The following is a 24,879-nucleotide window of genomic DNA, read 5'->3' as shown; positions in this document are numbered from 1 at the left end:
GAAATAGTATCTATACGGTAGAATAGAATACAGATGGAATAGAAATAGAAGTGTCTAGGAGAAGGAATAGAAGGAAATAAAAGTGTCTATGACCTGGAATATAATAAATATGGAACAGAAATAACAGTGACTACCAGGAAAAATAGAATGAGGTAACAGTGTCAATAAGATGGAATAGAAGGAAATAACAGTGTCTATGAATGGAAAAGAATACAGATGGAATAGAAAAAAGTATCTATGACAAGGAATAGAATAGAGATTGAATAGAAATAATATTGGCTATGAGATGGAATAGGAAGAAATAACAGTGTCAATGAGATGGAATAGAATAGAGAAGGAATAAATATAACAGTGGCTATGAGATGGATTAGGAGGAAATTATAGTGTCTATAAGATGGAATAGAAATAAATAAAAGAGTATTTGATATGGAATATAATAAAAATGAAATAGAAATAAAAATCACAATGAGATGGAATAGAATAAAGATGGAATAAAGGGATAACAGTGTCGGTGAGATAGAATAGAATACAGATGGAGTAGAAATATCAGTGTCCATGAGATGGAATAGGAAGAAATAACAGAGAACGAGAGATAGAATATAATAAAGATGGAATAGAAATAAATAACAATGTCTATGACATGGAATAGAAAGTGATTACAGTGTCTAGGAGATGGAATATAATAAATGTGGAATAGAAATATCAGTGTCTATAAGACGGAATAGAAAGAAATAACACAGTCTATGAGATAGAGTAGAAACTAATTACAGTATCTACGAGATGAAATATAAAGATATTACAGTGTATAATTGATGGAATAAACAGAAACTGCAGTGTCCACGAGATGGAATAGAAAGAAATAACAGTATCTATGAGATGGAATATAAAGAAATTCCGGTGTGAATGAGAAGGGAAATAATAAGGAGGGATTAGAGATAACAGTGTGTATGAGAAGGAATAGAAAGTAATAACAGTGTATATGAGACGGAATAAAAAGAAATTATAGTGTCTATGAGATTTAATAGGAAGGAATTATAGCGTATATGAGAAGGGAAATAATAAAGATGGAACAGAAGTAACAGTGTCCAAGAGAAGGAAAAGAAAGAAATTCCAGTGTCTCTGAGAGGGAATAAAAGGAAATTCCAGTGTCTAGGAGAAGGAATAGAAAGAAATTCCAGTGTCTATGATAAGTGAAGTGATAAAGATGGAATAGAAATTCCAGTGACTAAGAGAATGAATGGAAATAAATTCCATTGCATACGAGAAGGTATAAAATGAATTTACAGTGTCTAGGAAAAAGAATGGGAAGAAATTCTGGTGTATATGAAATGGGATATAAAGAAAATCTAGTGTCTAGGAGAAGGAATAGAAAGATATTTCAGTGTCCAGGAGAAGGATTAAAAGGAAATTCGTGTGTCTAGGAGAGGGAATAGAAAGAAATAGCATTGTCTAGGAAAAGTTATAGAAAGAAATTACAGAGTCTAGGAGTAAGAATAGAAAGAAATTGCAGTGTTGTTGAGAAGAATTAGAAAGAAATTCCAGTGTCTTGGAGGAGGGCTGGAAAGAAATTCCAGTGGCTATTAGATGGTATTGAAAGAAATTACTGTGTCTAGGAGAAGGATTAGAAAAAATTACAGTGTCCATGAGATAGAATAGCAATAAAATGCAGTTTCTAGAAGTAGTATAATACAGAAATTACTGTGTCTAAAAGAGGGAATAGAAAGAAATTCCAGTGTCTTGGAGAAGGGATAAAAAGAAATTCCAGTGTCTAGGAGAGGGAATAGAAAGACATTTAAGTCTGTTGGAGTGGGACTAAAATGAAATTGCGTTGAAAAAGAGAAGTAATAGAAATACATTCTAGTGTCTATGATAAGGAATGACAAGAACATATAGTATATGAAACAAAGAATAGAAATAAATTCCAGTGTCTATGACAAGGATAAGAAAGAAATTTCAGTGTCTATGAGATGGAATAGAAAATAATTGCAGTTTCTAGAAGTAGTTTTAGAAAGAAATTCCTGTGTCTGTGGGAGGGAATTGAAAGAAATTGCAGTCTGTAGGAGAAGGAATAAAACGAGATTGCATTAACTTGGAGAAGTAACTGAAATAAATTCCAGTGTCTAGGAGAAGGAATAGAAAGAAATTCCAGTGTCAATGAGAAGGAATAGAAAGAAATTCCAGTGTCAATGAGAAGGAATAGAAAGAAATTCCAGTGTCAATGAGAAGGAATAGAAAGAAATTCTGGTGTCTTGGAGAAGGGAAAAAAGATATTCCAGTGTCTAGGAGAAGGAATAGAAGGAAATTCCTGTTTCTATGAGGGGGAATAGAAAGTAATAGCAGTCTGTAGGAGAAGAAATAAAAAGAAATTGCATTAACTTGGAGAAGTAACTCAAATAAATTCCAGTGTCTAGGAAAAGGAATAGTAAGAAATTCCAGTGTCTAGGAGAGGGAATAGAAAGAAATTGCATTGTCTAGGGGAAAAAATAGAAAGAAATTCCAGTTTGTATCAGAAGGATAAGAAATATTTCAGTGTGAATGAGAAGCAATATAAATAAAATATAGTTTTTTAAAGAAGTAAAAGAATGTAAATCCAGTGTAAATAAGAAGGAATAGAAAGAAATTCCGGTCTCTTGGAGAATGGATAAAAAGTTATTCCTGTGTCTAGAAGAAGGAATAGAAGGAAATTCCTGTTTCTATGAGAGGGAATAGAAAGAAATTCCAGTGTCTAGGAGAAGGATTAGAAAAAATTAGTGTCCTTGAGATAGCAAAGAAATAAAAAGCACGTTCTAGAAGTAGTATAAGAAAGAAATTACTGAGTCTAGGTGAGGGATTAGAAAGAAATTCCAGAGCGTAAGAGAAGGAATAAAATTAAACTGCATCGTCTAGGAGAAATAATAGAAAGAAATTCCAGTTCCTATGATAAGGATAAGAAAAATTTCAGTGTGAATGAGAAGCAATATAAATAAAATATAGTTTTTTGAAGAAGTAAAATAATGTAAATCCAGAGTCTAGGAAAAGGAATAGAAATAAATACCAGTGTGAATGAGAAGGAGTAAAAAGAAATTACAGTGTCTTGGAGAACGGATAAAAAGATATTCCAGTGTCTAGGAGAAGGAATAGAAGGAAATTCCTGTTTCTATGAGAGGGAATAAAAAGGAATTCCAGTGTCTAGGAGAAGGATTAGAGAAAATTACAGTGTCCATGAGATAGAATGGAAATAAAAAGCAGATTCCAGAAGTAGTATAAGAACGAAATTCCTGTGTCTAAAAGAAGGAAAAGAAAGAAATTCCAGTGTCCAGGAAAGGGATTAGATAGAAATTCCAGTGTCTAGGAGAAGGACTAAAAATTAATTGCTTTTATAATGTGAAGTAATAGAAATAAATTCTAGTGTCTATGATTAGGAATGGCAAGAAATTACAGTGTATCAGGCAAGGAATAGAAATAAATTCCAGTGTCTATGTCAAGGATGAGAAAAAAGTTTCAGTGTCTATTAGATGGAGTAGAAATTAATTGCAGCTTCTAGTAGAAGTATAAGAAAGAAATTCCAGTGTCTGTGGGAGGGAATTGAAAGAAATTGCAGTCTGTAGGAGAAGGAATAAAAAGAAATTTCATTAACTTGGAGAAGTAACTGAAATAAATTCCAGTGTCTAGGAGAAGGAATAGAAAGAAATTCCAGTGTCTAGTAGAGGGAATAGAAAGAAATTCCAGTCTCTTAGAGAAGGAATTAAATGAAATTGCATTGTCTAGGAGAAATAATAGAAAGAAATTCCAGTTTCTATGATAAGAAAAAATTCAGTGTGAATGAGAAGCAATATAAATAAAATATAGTTTTTTTGAAGAAGTAAAAGAATGTAAATCCAGAGTCTAGGAAAAGGAATAGAATGAAATTCCAGTGTCTAGGAGAGGGAATAGAAATAAATTCCGGTGTCAATGAGAAGGAATAGAAGGAAATTCCTCTTTCTATGAGAGGGAATAGAAAGAAATTCCAGTGTCTAGGAGAAGGATTAGAGAAAATTACAGTGTCCTTGGGATACAATTGAAATAAAAAGCAGATTCTAGAAGTAGTTTAAGATAGAAATTCCTGTGTCTATGTGTGGGAATAGAAAGAAATTCCAGTGTCTATGAGATAGGATAGAAAGAAAATGCAGTTTCCAGAAGTAGTAGAAGAAATAATTTCCTATGTCAGTGAGAGGGAAAAGAAATAAATTACAGTGTCTTGGAGAAGAATTAGAAGGAAATTCCTGTTTGTATGATAGGGAATAGAAGGAAATTCCAGTGTCTAGGAGAAGGATTAGAGAAAATTACAGTGTCCTTGGGATAGAATAGAAATAAAAAGCAGATTCTAGAAGTAGTATAAGAAAGAAATTCCTGTGTCTAGGTGAGGGAATAGAAAGAAATTCCAGTGTCTAGGAGAAGGATTAGAGAAAATTACAGTGTCCTTGGGATAAAATAGAAATAAAAAGCAGATTTTAGAAGTAATATAAGAAAGAAATTCCTGTGTCTAGGTGAGGGAATAGAAAGAAATTCGAGTTCCCAGGAAAGGGACTAGAAAGAAATTCCAGTGTCTATGAGATAGGATAGAAATAAAATGCAGTTTCCAGAAGTAGTAGAAGAAATAAATTCCTGTGTCTGTGAGGGAAAAGAAATAAATTACAGTGTCTAGGAGAAGAATTAGAAGGAAATTCCAGTGTCCATGAGTGGGACTAGAAAGAAATGCCTGTGTCTAGGAGAGGGAATAGAAAGAAATTCCAGTGTCTAGGAGATGGATTAGAACAAATTACTGTGTCCTTGAGATAGAATAGAAATAAAAAGCATATTCTAGAAGTAGTATAAGAAAGATATTCCAGTGTCCAGGAGAGGGATTAGAAATAAAATGCAGTTTCCAGAAGTAGTAGGAGTAATAAATTCCTGTGTCTATGAGTGGGAAAAGAAATAAATTCCAGTGTCTAAGAAAAAGATTAGAAGGAAATTCCTGTTTCTATGAGAGGGAATAGAAAGACATTCCAGTGTCTAGGAGAAGGATTAGAGAAAATTACAGTGTCCATGAGATAGAATGGAAATAAAAAGCAGATTCCAGAAGTAGTATAAGAACGAAATTCCTGTGTCTAAAAGAAGGAAAAGAAAGAAATTCCTGTGTCCAGGAAAGGGATTAGATAGAAATTCCAGCGTCTAGGAGAAGGACTGAAAAGTAATTGCTTTTAAAATGTGAAGTAATAGAAATAAATTCTAGTGTCAATGATTAGGAATGGCAAGAAATTACAGTGTATCAGGCAAGGAATAGTAATAAATTCCAGTTTCTATGTCAAGGATGAGAAAAAAAATTTCAGTGTCTATTAGATGGAGTAGAAATTAATTGCAGTTTCTAGTAGAAGTATAAGAAAGTAATTCCAGTGTCTGTGGGAGGGAATTGAAAGAAATTGCAGTTCTTAGGAGAAGGAATAAAAAGAAATTGCATTAACTTGGAGAAGTAACTGAAATAAATTCAAGTGTCTAGGAGAAGGAATAGAAAAAAATTGAAGACTCCAGGAGAAGGAATAAAAAGTAATTGCATTAAATTGGAGAAGTAATTGAAATAAACTCCTGTGTCTAGGAGAAGGAATAGTAAGAAATTCCAGTCTCTAAGAGAAGGAATAAAATGAAATTGCATTGTCTAGGAGAAATATTAGAAAGAAATTCCAGTTTCTATGATAAGGATAAGAAAAAATTCAGTGTGAATGAGAAGCAATATAAATAAAATATAGTTTTTTTGAAGAAGTAAAAGAATGTAAATCCAGAGTCTAGGAAAAGGAATAGAATGAAATTCCAGTGTCTAGGAGAGGGAATAGAAATAAATTCCGGTGTCAATGAGAAGGAATAGAAAGATATTCCAGTGTCTAGGAGAAGGAATAGAAGGAAATTCCTGTTTCTATGAGAGGGAATAGAAAGAAATTCCAGTGTCTAGGAGAAGGATTAGAGAAAATTACAGTGTCCTTGGGAGAGAATAGAAATAAAAAGCAGATTCTAGAAGTAGTATAAGAAAGAAATTCCTGTGTCTAGGTGAGGGAATAGAAAGAAATTCCAGTGTCCAGGAAAGGGATTTGAAAGAAATTCCAGTGTCTATGAGATAGGATAGAGATAAAATGCAGTTTCCAGAAGTAGTAGAAGAAATAAATTCCTGTGTCTGTTAGAGGGAAAAGAAATAAATTACAGTGTCTAGGAGAAGAATTAGAAGGAAATTCCAGTGTCCATGAGTGGGACTAGAAAGAAATGCCTGTGTCTAGGAGAGGGAATAGAAAGAGATTCCAGAGCGTAAGAGAAGGAATAAAATTAAACTGCATCGTCTAGGAGAAATAATAGAAAGAAATTCCAGTTGCTATGATAAGGATAAGAAAAATTTCAGTGTGAATGAGAACGAATATAAATAAAATATCGTTTTTTGAAGAAGAATGTAAATCCAGTATCTAGGAAAAGGAATAAAAAGAAATTCCAGTGTCTTGGAAAAGGGATATAAAGATATTCCAGTGTCTAGGAGAAGGAATAGAAGGAAATTCCTGTTTCTATGAGAGGGAATAGAAAGAAATTCCTGTGTCTAGGAGAAGGATTAGAGAAAATTACAGTGTCCATGATATAGAATGGAAATAAAAAGCAGATTCCAGAAGAAGCATAAGAACGAAAATTCCTGTGTCTAAAAGAAGGAAAAGAAAGAAATTCCTGTGTCCAGGAAAGGGATTAGATTGAAATTCCAGTGTCTAGGAGAAGGACTAAAAAGTAATTGCTTTTATAATGTGAAGTAATAGAAATCAATTCTAGTGTCTATGATAAGGAATGGCAAGAAATTACAGTGTATCAGGCAAGGAATAGAAATAAATTCCAGTGTCTATGTCAAGGATGAGAAAAAAAATGTCAGTGTCTATTAGATGGAGTAGAAATTAATTGCAGTTTCTAGTAGAAGTATAAGAAAGAAATTCCAGTGTCTGTGGGAGGGAATTGAAAGAAATTGCAGTCTGTAGGAGAAGGAATAAAACGAGATTGCATTAACTTGGAGAAGTAACTGAAATAAATTCCAGTGTCTAGGAGAAGGAATAGAAAGAACATGAAGTCTCCAGGAGAAGGAATAAAAAGATATTGCATTAAATTGGAGAAGTAATTGAAATAACCTCCTGTGTCCATGAGTGGTACTAGAAAGAAATGCCGGTGTCTAGGAGAGGGAATAGAAAGAAATTCCAGAGCGTAAGAGAAGGAATAAAATTAAACTGCATTGTCTAGGAGAAATAATAGAAAGAAATTCCAGTTCCTATGATAAGGATAAGAAAAATTTCAGTGAGAATGAGAAGCAATATAAATAAAATATAGTTTTTTTGAAGAAGTAAAAGAATGTAAATCCAGAGTCTAGGAAAAGGATTAGAATGAAATTCCAGTGTCTAGGAGAGGGAATAGAAATAAATTCAAGTGTCAATGAGAAGGGATAGAAAGATATTCCAGTGTCTAGGAGAAGGAATAGAAGGAAATTGCTGTTTCTATGAGAGGGAATAGAAAGAAATTCCAGTGTCTAGGAGAAGGATTAGAACAAATTTCAGTGTCCTTGAGATAGAATAGAAATAAAATGCAGATTCTTGAAGCAGTATAAGAAAGAAATTACAGTGTCCAGGAGATGGATTTGAAAGACATTCCAGTGTCTATGAGATAGGATAGAAATAAAATACAGTAGTAGAAGAAATAAATTCCTGTGTCTGTGAGAGGGATATGAAATAAATTACAGTGTCTTGGAGAAGAATTAGAAGGAAATTCCAGTGTCCATGAGTGGGACTACAAAGAAATGCCGGTAGCTAGGAGAGGGAATAGAAAGAAATTCCAGAGCGTAAGAGAAGGAATAAAATTAAACAGCATCGTCTAGGAGAAATAATAGTAAGAAATTCGAGTTCAAATGATAAGGATAAGAAAAATTTCAGTGTGAATGAGAAGGAATATAAATAAAATATAGTTTTTTGAAGAAGTAAAAGAATGTAAATCCAGTATCTAGGAAAAGGAATAGAAATAAATACCAGTGTGAATGAGAAGGAATAAAAAGAAATTCCAGTGTCTTGGAGAAGGTATAAAAATATATTCCAGTGTCTAAGAGAAGGAATTGAAGGAAATTCATGTTTCTATGAGAGGGAATAGAAATATATTCCAGTTTCTAGGAGAAGGATTAGAGAAAATTACAGTGTCCTTGAGATAGAATGGAAATAAAAAGCAGATTACAGAAGTAGAATAACAACGAAATTCCTGTGTCTAAAAAAAGGATAAGATAGAAATTCCTGTGTCCAGGAAAGGGATTAGATAGAAATTCCAGTGTCTAGGAGAAGGACTAAAAAGTAATTGCTTTTATAATGTGAAGTAATAGAAATAAATTCTAGTGTCTATGATTAGGAATGGCAAGAAATAACAGTCTATCAGGCAAGGAATAGTAATAAATTCCAGTGTCAATGTAAAGGATGAGAAAGAAAATTTCAGTGTCTATAAGATGGAGTAGAAATTAATTGCAGTTTCTAGTAGAAGTATAAGAAAGAAATTCCAGTGTGTGTGGGAGGGAATTGAAAGAAATTGCAGTCTGTAGGAGAAGGAATAAAACGAGATTGCATTAACTTGGAGAAATAACTGAAATAAATTCCAGTGTCTAGGAGAAGGAATAGAAAGAAGTTGAAGTCTCCAGGAGAAGGAATAAAAAGAAATTGCATTAACATGGAGAAGTAATTGAAATAAACTCCTGTGACTAGGAGAAGGGATAGTAATAAATTCCAGTGTCTATTAGAGGGAATAGAAAGAAATTCTAGTCTCTTAGAGAAGGAATAAAATGAAATTGCATTGTCTAGGAGAAATAATAGAAAGAAATTCCGGTTTCTATGATAAGGATATGAAAAATTTCCGTGAGAATGAGAAGCAATATAAATAAAATATAGTTTTTTTGAAGAAGTAAAAGAATGTAAATCCAGAGTCTAGGAAAAGGAGTAGAATGAAATTCCAGTGACTAGGAGAGGGAATAGAAAGAAATTCCAGTGTCTAGGAGAAGGATTAGAGAAAATTAAAGTGTCCTTGGGATAGAATAGAAATAAAAATCAGATTCTAGAAATAGTATAAGAAAGATATTCCTGTGTCTAGGTGAGGGAATAGAAAGAAATTCCAGAGTCTAGGTGAGGGAATAGAAAGAAATTCCAGAGTCTAGGTGAGGGAATAGAAATAAAATGCAGTTTCCAGAAGTAGTACAAGAAATAAATTACTGCGTCTGTGAGAGGGAAAAGAAATAAATTACAGTGTCTAGGAGAAGAATTAGAAGGAAATTCCAGTGTCCATGAGTGGAACTAGAAAGAAATGCCTGTGTTTAGGAGAGGGAATAGAAAGAAATTCCAGAGCGTAAGAGAAGGAATAAAATTAAACAGCATCGTCTAGGAGAAATAATAGAAAGAAATTCCAGTTCCTATGATAAGGATAAGAAAAATTTCAGTGTGAATGAGAAGGAATATAAATAAAATATAGTTTTTTGAGGAAGTAAAAGAATGTAAATCCAGAGTCTAGGAAAAGGAACAGAAATAAATACCAGTGTGAATGAGAAGGAATAAAAAGATATTCCAGTGTCTTGGAGAAGGGATAAAAAGATATTCCAGTGCCTAGGAGAAGGAATAGAAGGAAATTCCTGTTTCTATTTGAGGGAATAGAAAGAAATTCCAGTGTCTAGGAGAAGGATTAGAGAAAATTACAGTGTCCTTGAGATAGAATGGAAATAAAAACAGATTACAGAAGTAGAATAAGAACGAAATTTCTGTGTCTAAAAGAAGGAAAAGAAAGAAATTCTCAGTTAGAATGAGAAGAAATAAAATATAGTTTTTTTAAGAAAAAAAGAATGTAATACCAGAGTCTAGGAAAAGGAATAGAATGAAATTCCAGTGTCTAGGAGAGGGAATAGAAATAAATTCCAGTGTCAATGAGAAGGAATAGAAAGATATTCCAGTGTCTATGAGAAAGAATAGAAGGAAATTGCTCTTTCTATGAGAGGGAATAGAAAGAAATTCCAGTGTCTAGGAGAAGGATTAGAACAAATTTCAGCGTCCTTGAGATAGAATAGAAATAAAATGCAGATTCTTGAAGCAGTATAAGAAAGAAATTGCAGTGTCCAGGAAAGGGATTAGAAATAAAATGCAGTTTCCAGAAGTAGTAGAAGAAATAAATTCCTGTGTCTATGAGTGGGAAAAGAAATAAATTCCAGTGTCTAGGAGAAAGATTAGAAGGAAATTCCTGTTTCTATGAGAGGGAATAGAAAAAAATTCCAGTGTCTAGGAGAAGGATTAGAGAAAATTACAGTGCCCTTGGGATAAAATAGAAATAAAAAGCAGATTCCAGAAGTAGTATAAGAAAGAAATTCCTGTGTCTAGGTGAGGGAATAGAAAGAAATTCCATAGTCTAGGTGAGGGAATAGAAAGAAATTCCAGTGTCTATGAGATAGGATAGAAATAAAATGCAGTTTCCAGTAGTAGTAGAAGAAATAAATTCCTGTGGCTGTGAGAGGGAAAAGAAATAAATTACAGTGTCTAGGAGAAAGATTAGAAGGAAATTCCTGTATCTATGAGAGGGAATAGAAAGAAATTCCAGTCTCTAAGAGAAGGAATAAAATGAAATTGCATTGTCTAGGAGAAATAATAGAAAGAAATTCCAGTTCCTATGATAAGGATATGAAAATTTACAGTGAGAATGAGAAGCAATATAAATAAAATATAGTTTATTGAAGAAGTAAAAGAATGTAAATCCAGAGTCTAAGAAAAGAAATAGAGTGAAATTCCAGTGTCTAGGAGAGGGAATAGAGATAAATTCCAGTGTCAATGTGAAGGAATAGAAAGAAATTCCAGTGTCCAGGAGAGGGAATAGAAAGAAATTCCAGTGTCCAGGAGAGGGAATAGAAAGAAATTCCAGTGTCCAGGAGAGGGAATAGAAAGAAATTCCAGTGTCCAGAATTAGTAGATGTAATAAATTCCTGTGTATATGAGTGGAAAAAGAAATAAATTACAGTGTCTAGGAGAAAGATTAGAAGGAAATTCCTGTTTATAGGAGAGTGAATAGAAAGAAATTCCAGTGCCTAGGAGAGGCATTAGATAGAAATTCCAGTGTCCTTGAGATAGAATAGAAATAAAAAGCAGATTCCAGAAGTAGTATAAGAAGGAAATTCCTGTGTCTAGGTGAGGGAATAGAAAGAAATTCCAGTGTCTATGAGATAGGATAGAAATAAAATGCAGTTTACAGAAGTAGTAGAAGAAATAAATTCCTGTGTCTAAAATAAGGAAAGAAAGAAATTCCTGTGTCCAGGATAGGGATTAGATTGAAATTCCAGTGTCTAGGAGAAGGACTAAAAATTAATTGCTTTTATAATGTCAAGTAATAGAAATAAATTCAAGTGTCTATGATTAGGAATGGCAAGAAATTACAGTGTATAAGGCAAGGAATAGAAATAAATTCCAGTGTCTATGTCAAGGATGAGAAAGAAAATTTCAGTGTCTATTAGATGGAGTAGAAATTAATTGCAGTTTCTAGTAGAAGTATAAGAAAGAAATTCCAGTGTCTGTGGGAGGGAATTGAAAGAAATTGCAGTCTGTAGGAGAAGGAATAAAACGAGATTGCATTAACTTGGAGAAGTAACGGAAATAAACTCCTGTGTCTAGGAGAAGGAATAGTAAGAAATTCCAGTGTCTATTAGAGGGAATAGAAAGAAATTCCAGTCAGTAAGAGAAGGAATAAAATGAAATTGCATTGTCTAGGAGAAATAATAGAAAGAAATTCCAGTTTCTATGATAAGGATAAGAAAAATTTCAGTGTGAATGAGAAGCAATATAAATAAAATATAGTTTTTTGAAGAAGTAAAAGAATGTAAATCCAGAGTCTAAGAAAAGCAAAAGAATGAAATTCCAGTGTCTAGGAGAGGGAATAGAAATAAATTCCAGTGTCAATGAGAAGGAATAGAAAGATATTCCAGTGTCTAGGAGAAGGAATAGAACAAATTTCAGTGTCCTTGAGATAGAATAGTAATAAAATGCAGATTCTTGAAGCAGTATAAGAAAGAAATTCCATTGTCCAGGAGAGGGATTATATAGAAATTCCAGTGTCTAGGAGAAGGACTAAAAAGTAATTGCTTTTATAATGTGAATTAATAGAAATAAATTCTAGTGTCTATGATTAGGTATGGCAAGAAATTACAGTGTATCAGGCAAGGAATAGAAATAAATTCCAGTGTCTATGTCAAGGATGAGAAAAAAAATTTCAGTGTCTATTAGATGGAGTAGAAATTCATTGCAGTTTCTAGTAGGAGTATAAGAAAGGGATTCCTGTGTCTGTGGGAGGGAATGGAAAGAAATTGCATTAACTTGGAGAAGTAACTGAAATAAATTCCAGTGTCTAGGAGAAGGAATAGAAAGAAATTCCAGTCTCTAAGAGATGGAATAAAATGAAAATGCATCGTCTAGGAGAAATAATAGAAAAATTCCAGTTTCTATGATAAGGATAAGAAACATTTCAGTGTGAATGAGAATCAATATAAATAAAATATAGTTTTTTGAAGAAGTAAAAGAATGTAAATCCAGAGTCTAAGAAAAGCAATAGAATGAAATTCCAGTGTCTAGGAGAGGGAATAGAAATAAATTCCAATGTCAATGAGAAGGAATAGAAAGATATTCCAGTTTCTATGAGAGGGAATAGAAGGAAATTCTAGTCTCTTGGACAAGGATTGGAAAAAATTACATTGTCCTTGAAATAGAATATAAATTAAATGCAGATTCTAGAAGTAGTTTTAGAAAGAAATTCCTGTGTCTGTGGGAGGGAATTGAAAGAAATTGCAGTCTGTAGGAGAAGGAATAAAACGAGATTGCATTAACTTGGAGAAGTAACTGAAATAAATTCCAGTGTCTAGGAGAAGGAATAGAAACAACATGAAGTCTCCAGGAGAAGGAATAAAAAGAAATTGCATTAACATGGAGAAGTAATTGAAATAAACTCCTGTGTCTAGGAGAAGGAATAGTAAGAAATTCCTGTGTCTAGGAGAGGGATTAGAAATAAAATGTAGTTTCCAGAAGTAGTAGAAGAAATAAATTCCAGTGTCTATGAGTGGGAAAAGAAATAAATTACAGTGTCTAGGAGAAAGATTAGAAGGAAATTCCTGTTTCTATGAGAGGGAATAGAAAGACATTCCAGTGTCTAGGAGAAGGATTAGAGAAAATTACAGTGTCCATGAGATAGAATGGAAATAAAAAGCAGATTCTAGAAGTAGTATAAGAACGAAATTCCTGTGTCTAAAAGAAGGATAAGAAAGAAATTGCTGTGTCCAGGAGAAGGACTAAAAAGTAATTGCTTTTATAATGTGAAGTAATAGAAATAAATTCTAGTGTCTATGATTAGGAATGGCAAGAAATTACAGTGTATCAGGCAAGGAATAGAAATAAATTCCAGTGTCTATGTCAAGGATGAGAAAAAAAATTTCATTGTCTATTAGATGGAGTAGAAATTAATTGCAGTTTCTAGTAGAAGTATAAGAAAGAAATTCCAGTGTGTGTGGGAGGGAATTGAAAGAAATAGCAGTCTGTAGGAGAAGGAATTAAAAGAAATTTTATTAACTTGGAGAAGTAACTGAAATAAATTCCAGTGTCTAGGAGAAAGAATAGAAAGAAATTGAAGACTCCAGGAGAATGAATAAAAAGAAATTGCATTAAATTGGAGAAGTAATTGAAATAAACTCCTGTGTCTAGGAGAAGGAATAGTAATAAATTCCAGTGTCTATTAGAGGGAATAGAAAGAAATTCTAGTCTCTTAGAGAAGGAATAAAATGAAATTGCATTGTCTAGGAGAAATAATAGAAAGAAATTCCGGTTTCTATGATAAGGATATGAAAAATTTCCGTGAGAATGAGAAGCAATATAAATAAAATATAGTTTTTTTGAAGAAGTAAAAGAATGTAAATCCAGAGTCTAGGAAAAGGAGTAGAATGAAATTCCAGTGTCTAGGAGAGGGAATAGAAATAAATTCCAGTGTCTAGGGAAAGGAATAGAAAGATATTCCAGTGTCAATGAGAAGGAATAGAAGGAAAATCCTGTTTCTATGAGAGGGAATAGAAAGAAATTCCAGTGTCTAGGAGAAAGATTAGAGAAAATTACATTGTCCATGAGATAGAATGGAAATAAAAAGCAGATTCCAGAAGTAGTATAAGAACGAAATTCCTGTGTCTAAAAGAAGGAAAAGAAAGAAATTCCTGTGTCCAGGAAAGGGATTAGATAGAAATTCCAGTGTCAAGGAGAAGGACTAAATTAATTGCTTTTATAATGTGAAGTAATAAATTCTAGTGTCTATGATTAGGAATGGCAAGAAATTACAGTGTATCAGGCAAGGAATAGAAAGAAATTCCAGTGTCTAGGAGAAGGATTAGAGAAAATTACAGTGTCCTTGGGAGAGAATAGAAATAAAAAGCAGATTCTAGAAGTAGTATAAGAAAGAAATTCCTGTGTCTAGGTGAGGGAATAGAAAGAAATTCCAGTGTCCAGGAAAGGGATTAGAAAGAAATTCCAGTGTCTATGAGATAGGATAGAAATAAAATGCAGTTTCCAGAAGTAGTAGAAGAAATAAATTCCTGTGTCTATGAGTGGGAAAAGAAATAAATTACAGTGTCTAGGAGAGGAATTAGAAGGAAATTCCAGTGTCCATGAGTGGGACTAGAAAGAAATGCCTGTGTCTAGGAGAGGGAATAGAAAGAAATTCCAGAGCGTAAGAGAAGGAATAAAATTAAACTGCATTGTCTAGGAGAAATAATAGAAAGAAATTCCAGTTGCTATGATAAGAAAAATTTCAGTGTGAATGAGAAGCAATATAAATAAAATATAGTTTTTTGAAGAAGTATATGAATGTAAATCCAGAGTCTAGGAAAAGGAATAGAAATAAATACCAGTGTGAATGAGAAGGAATAAAAAGAAATTCCAGTGTCTAGGAGAAGGAATAGAAGGAAATTCCTGTTTCTATGAGAGGGAATAAAAAGGAATTCCAGTGTCTAGGAGAAGGATTAGAGAAAATTACATTGTCCATGAGATAGAATGGAAATAAAAAGCAGATTCCAGAAGTAGTATAAGAACAAAATTCCTGTGTCTAAAAGAAGGAAAAGAAAGAAATTCGTTCTTCCGGAAAGGGATTAGATAGAAATTCCAGGTTCTAGGAGAAGGACTAAAAATTAATAGCTTTTATAATGTGAAGTAATAGAAATAAATTCTAGTGTCTATGATTAGGAATGGCAAGAAATTACAGTCTATCAGGCAAGGAATAGAAATAAATTCCAGTGTCTATGTCAAGGATGAGAAAAAAAATGTCAGTGTGTATTAGATGGAGTAGAAATTCATTGCAGTTTCTAGTAGAAGTATAAGAAAGAAATTCCAGTGTCTGTGGGAGGGAATTGAAAGAAATTGCAGTCTGTAGGAGAAGGAATAAAAAGAAATTTCATTAACTTGGAGAAGTAACTGAAATAAATTCCAGTGTCTAGGAGAAGGAATAGAAAGAAATTGCATTAAATTGGAGAAGTAATTGAAATAAACTCCTGTGTCTAGGAGAAGGAATAGTAAGAAATTCCAGTGTCTAGTAGAGGGAATAGAAAGAAATTCCAGTCTCTTAGAGAAGGAATAAAATGAAATTGCATTGTCTAGGAGAAATAATAGAAAGAAATTCCAGTTTCTATGATAAGAAAAAATTCAGTGTGAATGAGAAGCAATATAAATAAAATATAGTTTTTTTGAAGAAGTAAAAGAATGTAAATCCAGAGTCTAGGAAAAGGAATAGAATGAAATTCCAGTGTCTATGAGAGGGAATAGAAAGAAATTCCAGTGTCAATGAGAAGGAATAGAAGGAAATTCCTGTTTCTATGAGAGGGAATAGAAAGAAATTCCAGTGTCCAGGGGAGGGATTAGAAAGAAATTCCAGTGTCTATGAGATAGGATAGAAATAAAATGCAGTTTCCAGAAGTAGTAGAAGAAATAATTTCCTATGTCAGTGAGAGGGAAAAGAAATAAATTACAGTGTCTTGGAGAAGAATTAGAAGGAAATTCCTGTTTGTATGATAGGGAATAGAAGGAAATTCCAGTGTCTAGGAGAAGGACTAAATTAATTGCTTTTATAATGTGAAGTAATAGAAATAAATTCTAGTGTCTATGATTAGGAATGGCAAGAAATTACAGTGTATCAGGCAAGGTATAGAAATAAATTCCAGTGTCTATGTCAAGGATGAGAAAAAAAATTTCAGTGTCTATTAGATGGAGTAGAAATTAATTGCAGTTTCTAGTAGAAGTATAAGAAATAAATTCCAATGTCTGTGGGAGGGAATTGAAAGAAATTGCAGTCTGTAGGAGAAGGAATAAAACGAGATTGCATTAACTTGGAGAAGTAACTGAAATAAATTCCAGTGTCTAGGAGAATGAATAGAAAGAACATGAAGTCTCCAGGAGAAGGAATAAAAAGATATTGCATTAACATGGAGAAGTAATTGAAATAAACTCCTGTGTCTAGGAGAAGGAATAGTAAGAAATTCCAGTGTCTAGTAGAGGGAATAGAAAGAAATTCCAGTCTGTAAGAGAAGGAATAAAATGAAATTGCATTGTCTAGGAGAAATAATAGAAAGAAATTCCAGTTTCTATGATAAGGATAAGAAAAATTTCAGTGTGAATGAGAAGCAATATAAATAAAATAAAGTTTGTTGAAGAAGTAAAAGAATGTAAATCCAGTATCTAGGAAAAGGAATAGAAATAAATACCAGTGTGAATGAGAAGGAATAAAATGAAATTCCTGTTTCTATGAGAGGGAATATAAAGAAATTACAGCCTCTAGGAGAGGGAATAGAAATAAATTCCAGTGTCTAGGTGAAGGAATAGAAGGTAATTCCTGTTTCTATGGGAAGGAATAGAAAGAAATTCCAGTGTCTAGGAGAAGGATTAGAGAAAATTACAGTGTCCTTGGGATAAAATAGAAATAAAAAGCAGATTTTAGAAGTAATATAAGAAAGAAATTCCAGAGTCTAGGTGAGGGAATAGAAAGAAATTCCAGAGTCTAGGTGAGGGAATAGAAAGAAATTCCAGAGTCTAGGTGAGGGAATAGAAAGAAATTCCAGAGTCTAGGTGAGGGAATAGAAAGAAATTCCAGAGTCTATGAGATAGGATAGAAATAAAATGCAGTTTCCAGAAGTAGTAGAAGAAATAAATTCCTGTGTCTGTGAGAGGGAAAAGAAATAAATTACAGTGTCTTGGAGAAGAATTAGAAGGAAATTCCAGTGTCCATGAGTGGGACTACAAAGAAATGCCTGTGTCTAGGAGTGGGAATAGAAAGAAATTCCAGAGCGTAAGAGAAGGAATAAAATTAAACAGCATCGTCTAGGAGAAATAATAGAAAGAAATTCCAGTTCCTATGATAAGGATAAGAAAAATTTCAGTGTGAATGAGAAGGAATATAAATAAAATATAGTTTTTTGAGGAAGTAAAAGAATGTAAATCCAGAGTCTAGGAAAAGGAACAGAAATAAATACCAGTGTGAATGAGAAGGAATAAAAAGAAATTCCAGTGTCTTGGAGAAGGGATAAAAAGATATTCCAGTGCCTAGGAGAAGGAATAGAAGGAAATTCCTGTTTCTATGAGAGGGATTAGAAAGAAATTCCAGTGTCTAAGAGAGGGATTAGAAATAAAATTTAGTTTCCAGAAGTAGTAGAAGTAATAAATTCCTGTGTCTATGAGTGGGAAAAGAAATAAATTACAGTGTCTAGGAGAAGAATTAGAAGGAAATTCCATTTGTGGGACTAGAAAGAAATGCCTGAGTCTAGGAGAGGGAATAGAAAGAAATTCCAGAGCGTAAGAGAAGGAATAAAATTAAACTGCATAATCTAGGAGAAATAATAGAAAGAAATTCCAGTTTCTATGATAAGGATAAGAAAAATTTCAGTGTGAATGAGAAGCAATATAAATAAAATATAGTTTTTTGAGGAAGTAAAAGAATGTAAATCCAGAGTCTAGGAAAAGGAACAGAAATAAATACCAGTGTGAATGAGAAGGAATAAAAAGAAATTCCAGTGTCTTGGAGAAGGGATAAAAAGATATTCCAGTGCCTAGGAGAAGGAATAGAAGGAAATTCCTGTTTCTATGAGAGGGATTAGAAAGAAATTCCAGTGTCTAAGAGAGGGATTAGAAATAAAATTTAGTTTCCAGAAGTAGTAGAAGTAATAAATTCCTGTGTCTATGAGTGGGAAAAGAAATAAATTACAGTGTCTAGGAGAAGAATTAGAAGGAAATTCCATTTGTGGGACTAGAAAGAAATGCCTGAGTCTAGGAGAGGGAATAGAAAGAAATTCCAGAGCGTAAGAGAAGGAATAAAATTAAACTGCATAATCTAGGAGAAATAATAGAAAGAAATTCCAGTTTCTATGATAAGGATAAGAAAAATTTCAGTGTGAATGAGAAGGAATATAAATAAAATATAGTTTTTTGAGGAAGTAAAAGAATGTAAATCCAGAGTCTAGGAAAAGGAACAGAAATAAATACCAGTGTGAATGAGAAGGAATAAAAAGAAATTCCAGTGTCTTGGAGAAGGGATAAAAAGATATTCCAGTGCCTAGGAGAAGGAATAGAAGGAAATTCCTGTTTCTATGAGAGGGATTAGAAAGAAATTCCAGTGTCTAAGAGAGGGATTAGAAATAAAATTTAGTTTCCAGAAGTAGTAGAAGTAATAAATTCCTGTGTCTATGAGTGGGAAAAGAAATAAATTACAGTGTCTAGGAGAAGAATTAGAAGGAAATTCCATTTGTGGGACTAGAAAGAAATGCCTGAGTCTAGGAGAGGGAATAGAAAGAAATTCCAGAGCGTAAGAGAAGGAATAAAATTAAACTGCATCATCTAGGAGAAATAATAGAAAGAAATTCCAGTTTCTATGATAAGGATAAGAAAAATTTCAGTGTGAATGAGAAGCAATATAAATAAAATATAGTTTTTTGAAGAAGTAAAAGAATGTAAATCCAGAGTCTAAGAAAAGGAATAGAATGAAATTCCAGTGTCTAGGAGAGGGAATAGAAATAATTTCCAGTGTCAATGAGAAGGAATAGAAAGATATTCCAGTGTCTAGGAGAAGGAATAGAACAAATTTCAGTGTCCTTGAGATAGAATAGAAATAAAATGCAGATTCTTGAAGCAGTATAAGAAAGAAATTCCAGTGTCCAGGAGAGGGATTAGAAAGAAATTCCAGTGTGTAGGAGAGGGATTAGAAATAAAATGCAGTTTCCAGAAGTAGTAGAAGTAATAAATTCCTGTGTCTATGAGTGGGAAAAGAAATAAATTACAGTGTCTTGGAGAAGAATTAGAAGGAAATTCCATTTGTGGGACTAGAAAGAAATGCCTGAGTCTAAGAGAGGGAATAGAAAGAAATTCCAGTGTCTAGGAGAAGGAATAGAGAAAATTACAGTGTCCTTGGGATAGAATAGAAATAAAAAGCAGATTTTAGAAGTAGTATAAGAAAGAAATTCCTGTGTCTAGGTGAGGGAATAGAAAGAAATTCCAGTGTCTATGAGATAGGATAGAAATAAAATGCAGTTTCCAGAAGTAGTAGAAGAAATAAATTCCTGTGTCTGTGAGAGGGAATAGAAATAAAATGCAGATTCTTGAAGCAGTATAAGAAAGAAATTCTAGTGTCCAGGAGAGGGATTAGAAATAAAATGCAGTTTCCAGAAGTAGTAGAAGAAATAAATTCCTGTGTCTAGGTGAGGGAATAGAAAGAAATTCCATAGTCTAGGTGAGGGAATAGAAAGAAATTCCAGTGTCTATGAGATAGGATAGAAATAAAATGCAGTTTCCAGTAGTAGTAGAAGAAATAAATTCCTGTGGCTGTGAGAGGGAAAAGAAATAAATTACAGTGTCTAGGAGAAAGATTAGAAGGAAATTCCTGTTTCTATGAGAGGGAATAGAAAGAAATTCCTGTGTCTAGGAGAAGGATTAGAGAAAATTACAGTGTCCATGATATAGAATGGAAATAAAAAGCAGATTCCAGAAGAAGCATAAGAACGAAAATTCCTGTGTCTAAAAGAAGGAAAAGAAAGAAATTCCTGTGTCCAGGAAAGGGATTAGATTGAAATTCCAGTGTCTAGGAGAAGGACTAAAAGTTTTTTGCTTTTATAATGTGAAGTAATAGAAATCAATTCTAGTGTCTATGATTAGGAATGGCAAGAAATTACAGTGTATCAGGCAAGGAATAGAAATAAATTCCAGTGTCTATGTCAAGGATGAGAAAAAAAATGTCAGTGTGTATTAGATGGAGTAGAAATTCATTGCAGTTTCTAGTAGAAGTATAAGAAAGAAATTCCAGTGTGTGTGGGAGGGAATTGAAAGAAATTGCAGTCTGTAGGAGAAGGAATAAAACGAGATTGCATTAACTTGGAGAAGTAACTGAAATAAATTCCAGTGTCTAGGAGAAGGAATAGAAAGAACATGAAGTCTCCAGGAGAAGGAATAAAAAGATATTGCATTAAATTGGAGAAGTAATTGAAATAACCTCCTGTGTCCATGAGTGGTACTAGAAAGAAATGCCGGTGTCTAGGAGAGGGAATAGAAAGAAATTCCAGAGCGTAAGAGAAGGAATAAAATTAAACTGCATTGTCTAGGAGAAATAATAGAAAGAAATTCCAGTTCCTATGATAAGGATAAGAAAAATTTCCGTGAGAATGAGAAGCAATATAAATAAAATATAGTTTTTTTGAAGAAGTAAAAGAATGTAAATCCAGAGTCTAGGAAAAGGATTAGAATGAAATTCCAGTGTCTAGGAGAGGGAATAGAAATAAATTCAAGTGTCAATGAGAAGGGATAGAAAGATATTCCAGTGTCTAGGAGAAGGAATAGAAGGAAATTGCTGTTTCTATGAGAGGGAATAGAAAGAAATTCCAGTGTCTAGGAGAAGGATTAGAACAAATTTCAGTGTCCTTGAGATAGAATAGAAATAAAATGCAGATTCTTGAAGCAGTATAAGAAAGAAATTACAGTGTCCAGGAGATGGATTTGAAAGACATTCCAGTGTCTATGAGATAGGATAGAAATAAAATGCAGTAGTAGAAGAAATAAATTCCTGTGTCTGTGAGAGGGATATGAAATAAATTACAGTGTCTTGGAGAAGAATTAGAAGGAAATTCCAGTGTCCATGAGTGGGACTACAAAGAAATGCCGGTAGCTAGGAGAGGGAATAGAAAGAAATTCCAGAGCGTAAGAGAAGGAATAAAATTAAACAGCATCGTCTAGGAGAAATAATAGAAAGAAATTCGAGTTCAAATGATAAGGATAAGAAAAATTTCAGTGTGAATGAGAAGGAATATAAATAAAATATAGTTTTTTGAAGAAGTAAAAGAATGTAAATCCAGTATCTAGGAAAAGGAATAGAAATAAATACCAGTGTGAATGAGAAGGAATAAAAAGAAATTCCAGTGTCTTGGAGAAGGTATAAAAATATATTCCAGTGTCTAAGAGAAGGAATTGAAGGAAATTCATGTTTCTATGAGAGGGAATAGAAATATATTCCAGTTTCTAGGAGAAGGATTAGAGAAAATTACAGTGTCCTTGAGATAGAATGGAAATAAAAAGCAGATTACAGAAGTAGAATAACAACGAAATTCCTGTGTCTAAAAAAAGGATAAGATAGAAATTCCTGTGTCCAGGAAAGGGATTAGATAGAAATTCCAGTGTCTAGGAGAAGGACTAAAAAGTAATTGCTTTTATAATGTGAAGTAATAGAAATAAATTCTAGTGTCTATGATTAGGAATGGCAAGAAATAACAGTCTATCAGGCAAGGAATAGTAATAAATTCCAGTGTCAATGTCAAGGATGAGAAAGAAAATTTCAGTGTCTATAAGATGGAGTAGAAATTAATTGCAGTTTCTAGTAGAAGTATAAGAAAGAAATTCCAGTGTGTGTGGGAGGGAATTGAAAGAAATTGCAGTCTGTAGGAGAAGGAATAAAACGAGATTGCATTAACTTGGAGAAATAACTGAAATAAATTCCAGTGTCTAGGAGAAGGAATAGAAAGAAGTTGAAGTCTCCAGGAGAAGGAATAAAAAGAAATTGCATTAACATGGAGAAGTAATTGAAATAAACTCCTGTGACTAGGAGAAGGGATAGTAAGATATTCCAGTGTCTAGTAGAGGGAATAGAAAGAAATTCCAGTCTCTAAGAGGAGGAATAAAATGAAATTGCATTGTCTAGGAGAAATAATAGAAAGAAATTCCAGTTTCTATGATAAGGATATGAAAAATTTCCGTGAGAATGAGAAGCAATATAAATAAAATATAGTTTTTTGAAGAAGTAAAAGAATGTAAATCCAGAGTCTAAGAAAAGCAAAAGAATGAAATTCCAGTGACTAGGAGAGGGAATAGAAAGAAATTCCAGTGTCTAGGAGAAGGATTAGAGAAAATTAAAGTGTCCTTGGGATAGAATAGAAATAAAAATCAGATTCTAGAAATAGTATAAGAAAGATATTCCTGTGTCTAGGTGAGGGAATAGAAAGAAATTCCAGAGTCTAGGTGAGGGAATAGAAAGAAATTCCAGAGTCTAGGTGAGGGAATAGAAATAAAATGCAGTTTCCAGAAGTAGTACAAGAAATAAATTACTGCGTCTGTGAGAGGGAAAAGAAATAAATTACAGTGTCTAGGAGAAGAATTAGAAGGAAATTCCAGTGTCCATGAGTGGAACTAGAAAGAAATGCCTGTGTTTAGGAGAGGGAATAGAAAGAAATTCCAGAGCGTAAGAGAAGGAATAAAATTAAACAGCATCGTCTAGGAGAAATAATAGAAAGAAATTCCAGTTCCTATGATAAGGATAAGAAAAATTTCAGTGTGAATGAGAAGGAATATAAATAAAATATAGTTTTTTGAGGAAGTAAAAGAATGTAAATCCAGAGTCTAGGAAAAGGAACAGAAATAAATACCAGTGTGAATGAGAAGGAATAAAAAGATATTCCAGTGTCTTGGAGAAGGGATAAAAAGATATTCCAGTGCCTAGGAGAAGGAATAGAAGGAAATTCCTGTTTCTATTTGAGGGAATAGAAAGAAATTCCAGTGTCTAGGAGAAGGATTAGAGAAAATTACAGTGTCCTTGAGATAGAATGGAAATAAAAACAGATTACAGAAGTAGAATAAGAACGAAATTTCTGTGTCTAAAAGAAGGAAAAGAAAGAAATTCTCAGTTAGAATGAGAAGAAATAAAATATAGTTTTTTTAAGAAAAAAAGAATGTAATACCAGAGTCTAGGAAAAGGAATAGAATGAAATTCCAGTGTCTAGGAGAGGGAATAGAAATAAATTCCAGTGTCAATGAGAAGGAATAGAAAGATATTCCAGTGTCTATGAGAAGGAATAGAAGGAAATTGCTCTTTCTATGAGAGGGAATAGAAAGAAATTCCAGTGTCTAGGAGAAGGATTAGAACAAATTTCAGCGTCCTTGAGATAGAATAGAAATAAAATGCAGATTCTTGAAGCAGTATAAGAAAGAAATTGCAGTGTCCAGGAAAGGGATTAGAAATAAAATGCAGTTTCCAGAAGTAGTAGAAGAAATAAATTCCTGTGTCTATGAGTGGGAAAAGAAATAAATTCCAGTGTCTAGGAGAAAGATTAGAAGGAAATTCCTGTTTCTATGAGAGGGAATAGAAAAAAATTCCAGTGTCTAGGAGAAGGATTAGAGAAAATTACAGTGCCCTTGGGATATAATAGAAATAAAAAGCAGATTCCAGAAGTAGTATAAGAAAGAAATTCCTGTGTCTAGGTGAGGGAATAGAAAGAAATTCCATAGTCTAGGTGAGGGAATAGAAAGAAATTCCAGTGTCTATGAGATAGGATAGAAATAAAATGCAGTTTCCAGTAGTAGTAGAAGAAATAAATTCCTGTGGCTGTGAGAGGGAAAAGAAATAAATTACAGTGTCTAGGAGAAAGATTAGAAGGAAATTCCTGTTTCTATGAGAGGGAATAGAAAGAAATTCCTGTGTCTAGGAGAAGGATTAGAGAAAATTACAGTGTCCATAATATAGAATGGAAATAAAAAGCAGATTCCAGAAGAAGCATAAGAACGAAAATTCCTGTGTCTAAAAGAAGGAAAAGAAAGAAATTCCTGTGTCCAGGAAAGGGATTAGATTGAAATTCCAGTGTCTAGGAGAAGGACTAAAAGTTTTTTGCTTTTATAATGTGAAGTAATAGAAATCAATTCTAGTGTCTATGATTAGGAATGGCAAGAAATTACAGTGTATCAGGCAAGGAATAGAAATAAATTCCAGTGTCTATGTCAAGGATGAGAAAAAAAATGTCAGTGTGTATTAGATGGAGTAGAAATTCATTGCAGTTTCTAGTAGAAGTATAAGAAAGAAATTCCAGTGTGTGTGGGAGGGAATTGAAAGAAATTGCAGTCTGTAGGAGAAGGAATAAAACGAGATTGCATTAACTTGGAGAAGTAACTGAAATAAATTCCAGTGTCTAGGAGAAGGAATAGAAAGAACATGAAGTCTCCAGGAGAAGGAATAAAAAGATATTGCATTAAATTGGAGAAGTAATTGAAATAACCTCCTGTGTCCATGAGTGGTACTAGAAAGAAATGCCGGTGTCTAGGAGAGGGAATAGAAAGAAATTCCAGAGCGTAAGAGAAGGAATAAAATTAAACTGCATTGTCTAGGAGAAATAATAGAAAGAAATTCCAGTTCCTATGATAAGGATAAGAAAAATTTCAGTGAGAATGAGAAGCAATATAAATAAAATATAGTTTTTTTGAAGAAGTAAAAGAATGTAAATCCAGAGTCTAGGAAAAGGATTAGAATGAAATTCCAGTGTCTAGGAGAGGGAATAGAAATAAATTCCTGTGTCTGTGAGAGGGA

At 33.0% G+C, this 24,879-nt stretch overlaps 1 protein-coding gene across 1 annotated transcript in view; it reads left to right on the top strand.

The window, feature by feature from the left end:
- The window catches only part of DNAH7 (dynein axonemal heavy chain 7), a 158,014-nt gene that overhangs the window by 93,575 nt on the left and 39,560 nt on the right, over nucleotides 1–24,879 (top strand). The window lies entirely within an intron of this gene.

Source organism: Cyrtonyx montezumae, unplaced genomic scaffold (assembly GCF_038088225.1).
Source record: "Cyrtonyx montezumae isolate F1298 unplaced genomic scaffold, pur_monq_1.0 scaffold_7, whole genome shotgun sequence".
In the NCBI taxonomy this organism is placed as follows: domain Eukaryota; kingdom Metazoa; phylum Chordata; class Aves; order Galliformes; family Odontophoridae; genus Cyrtonyx; species Cyrtonyx montezumae.
Note: the sequence above shows the minus strand (reverse complement) of the source record. Positions and strands in the feature narration are given on the sequence as shown.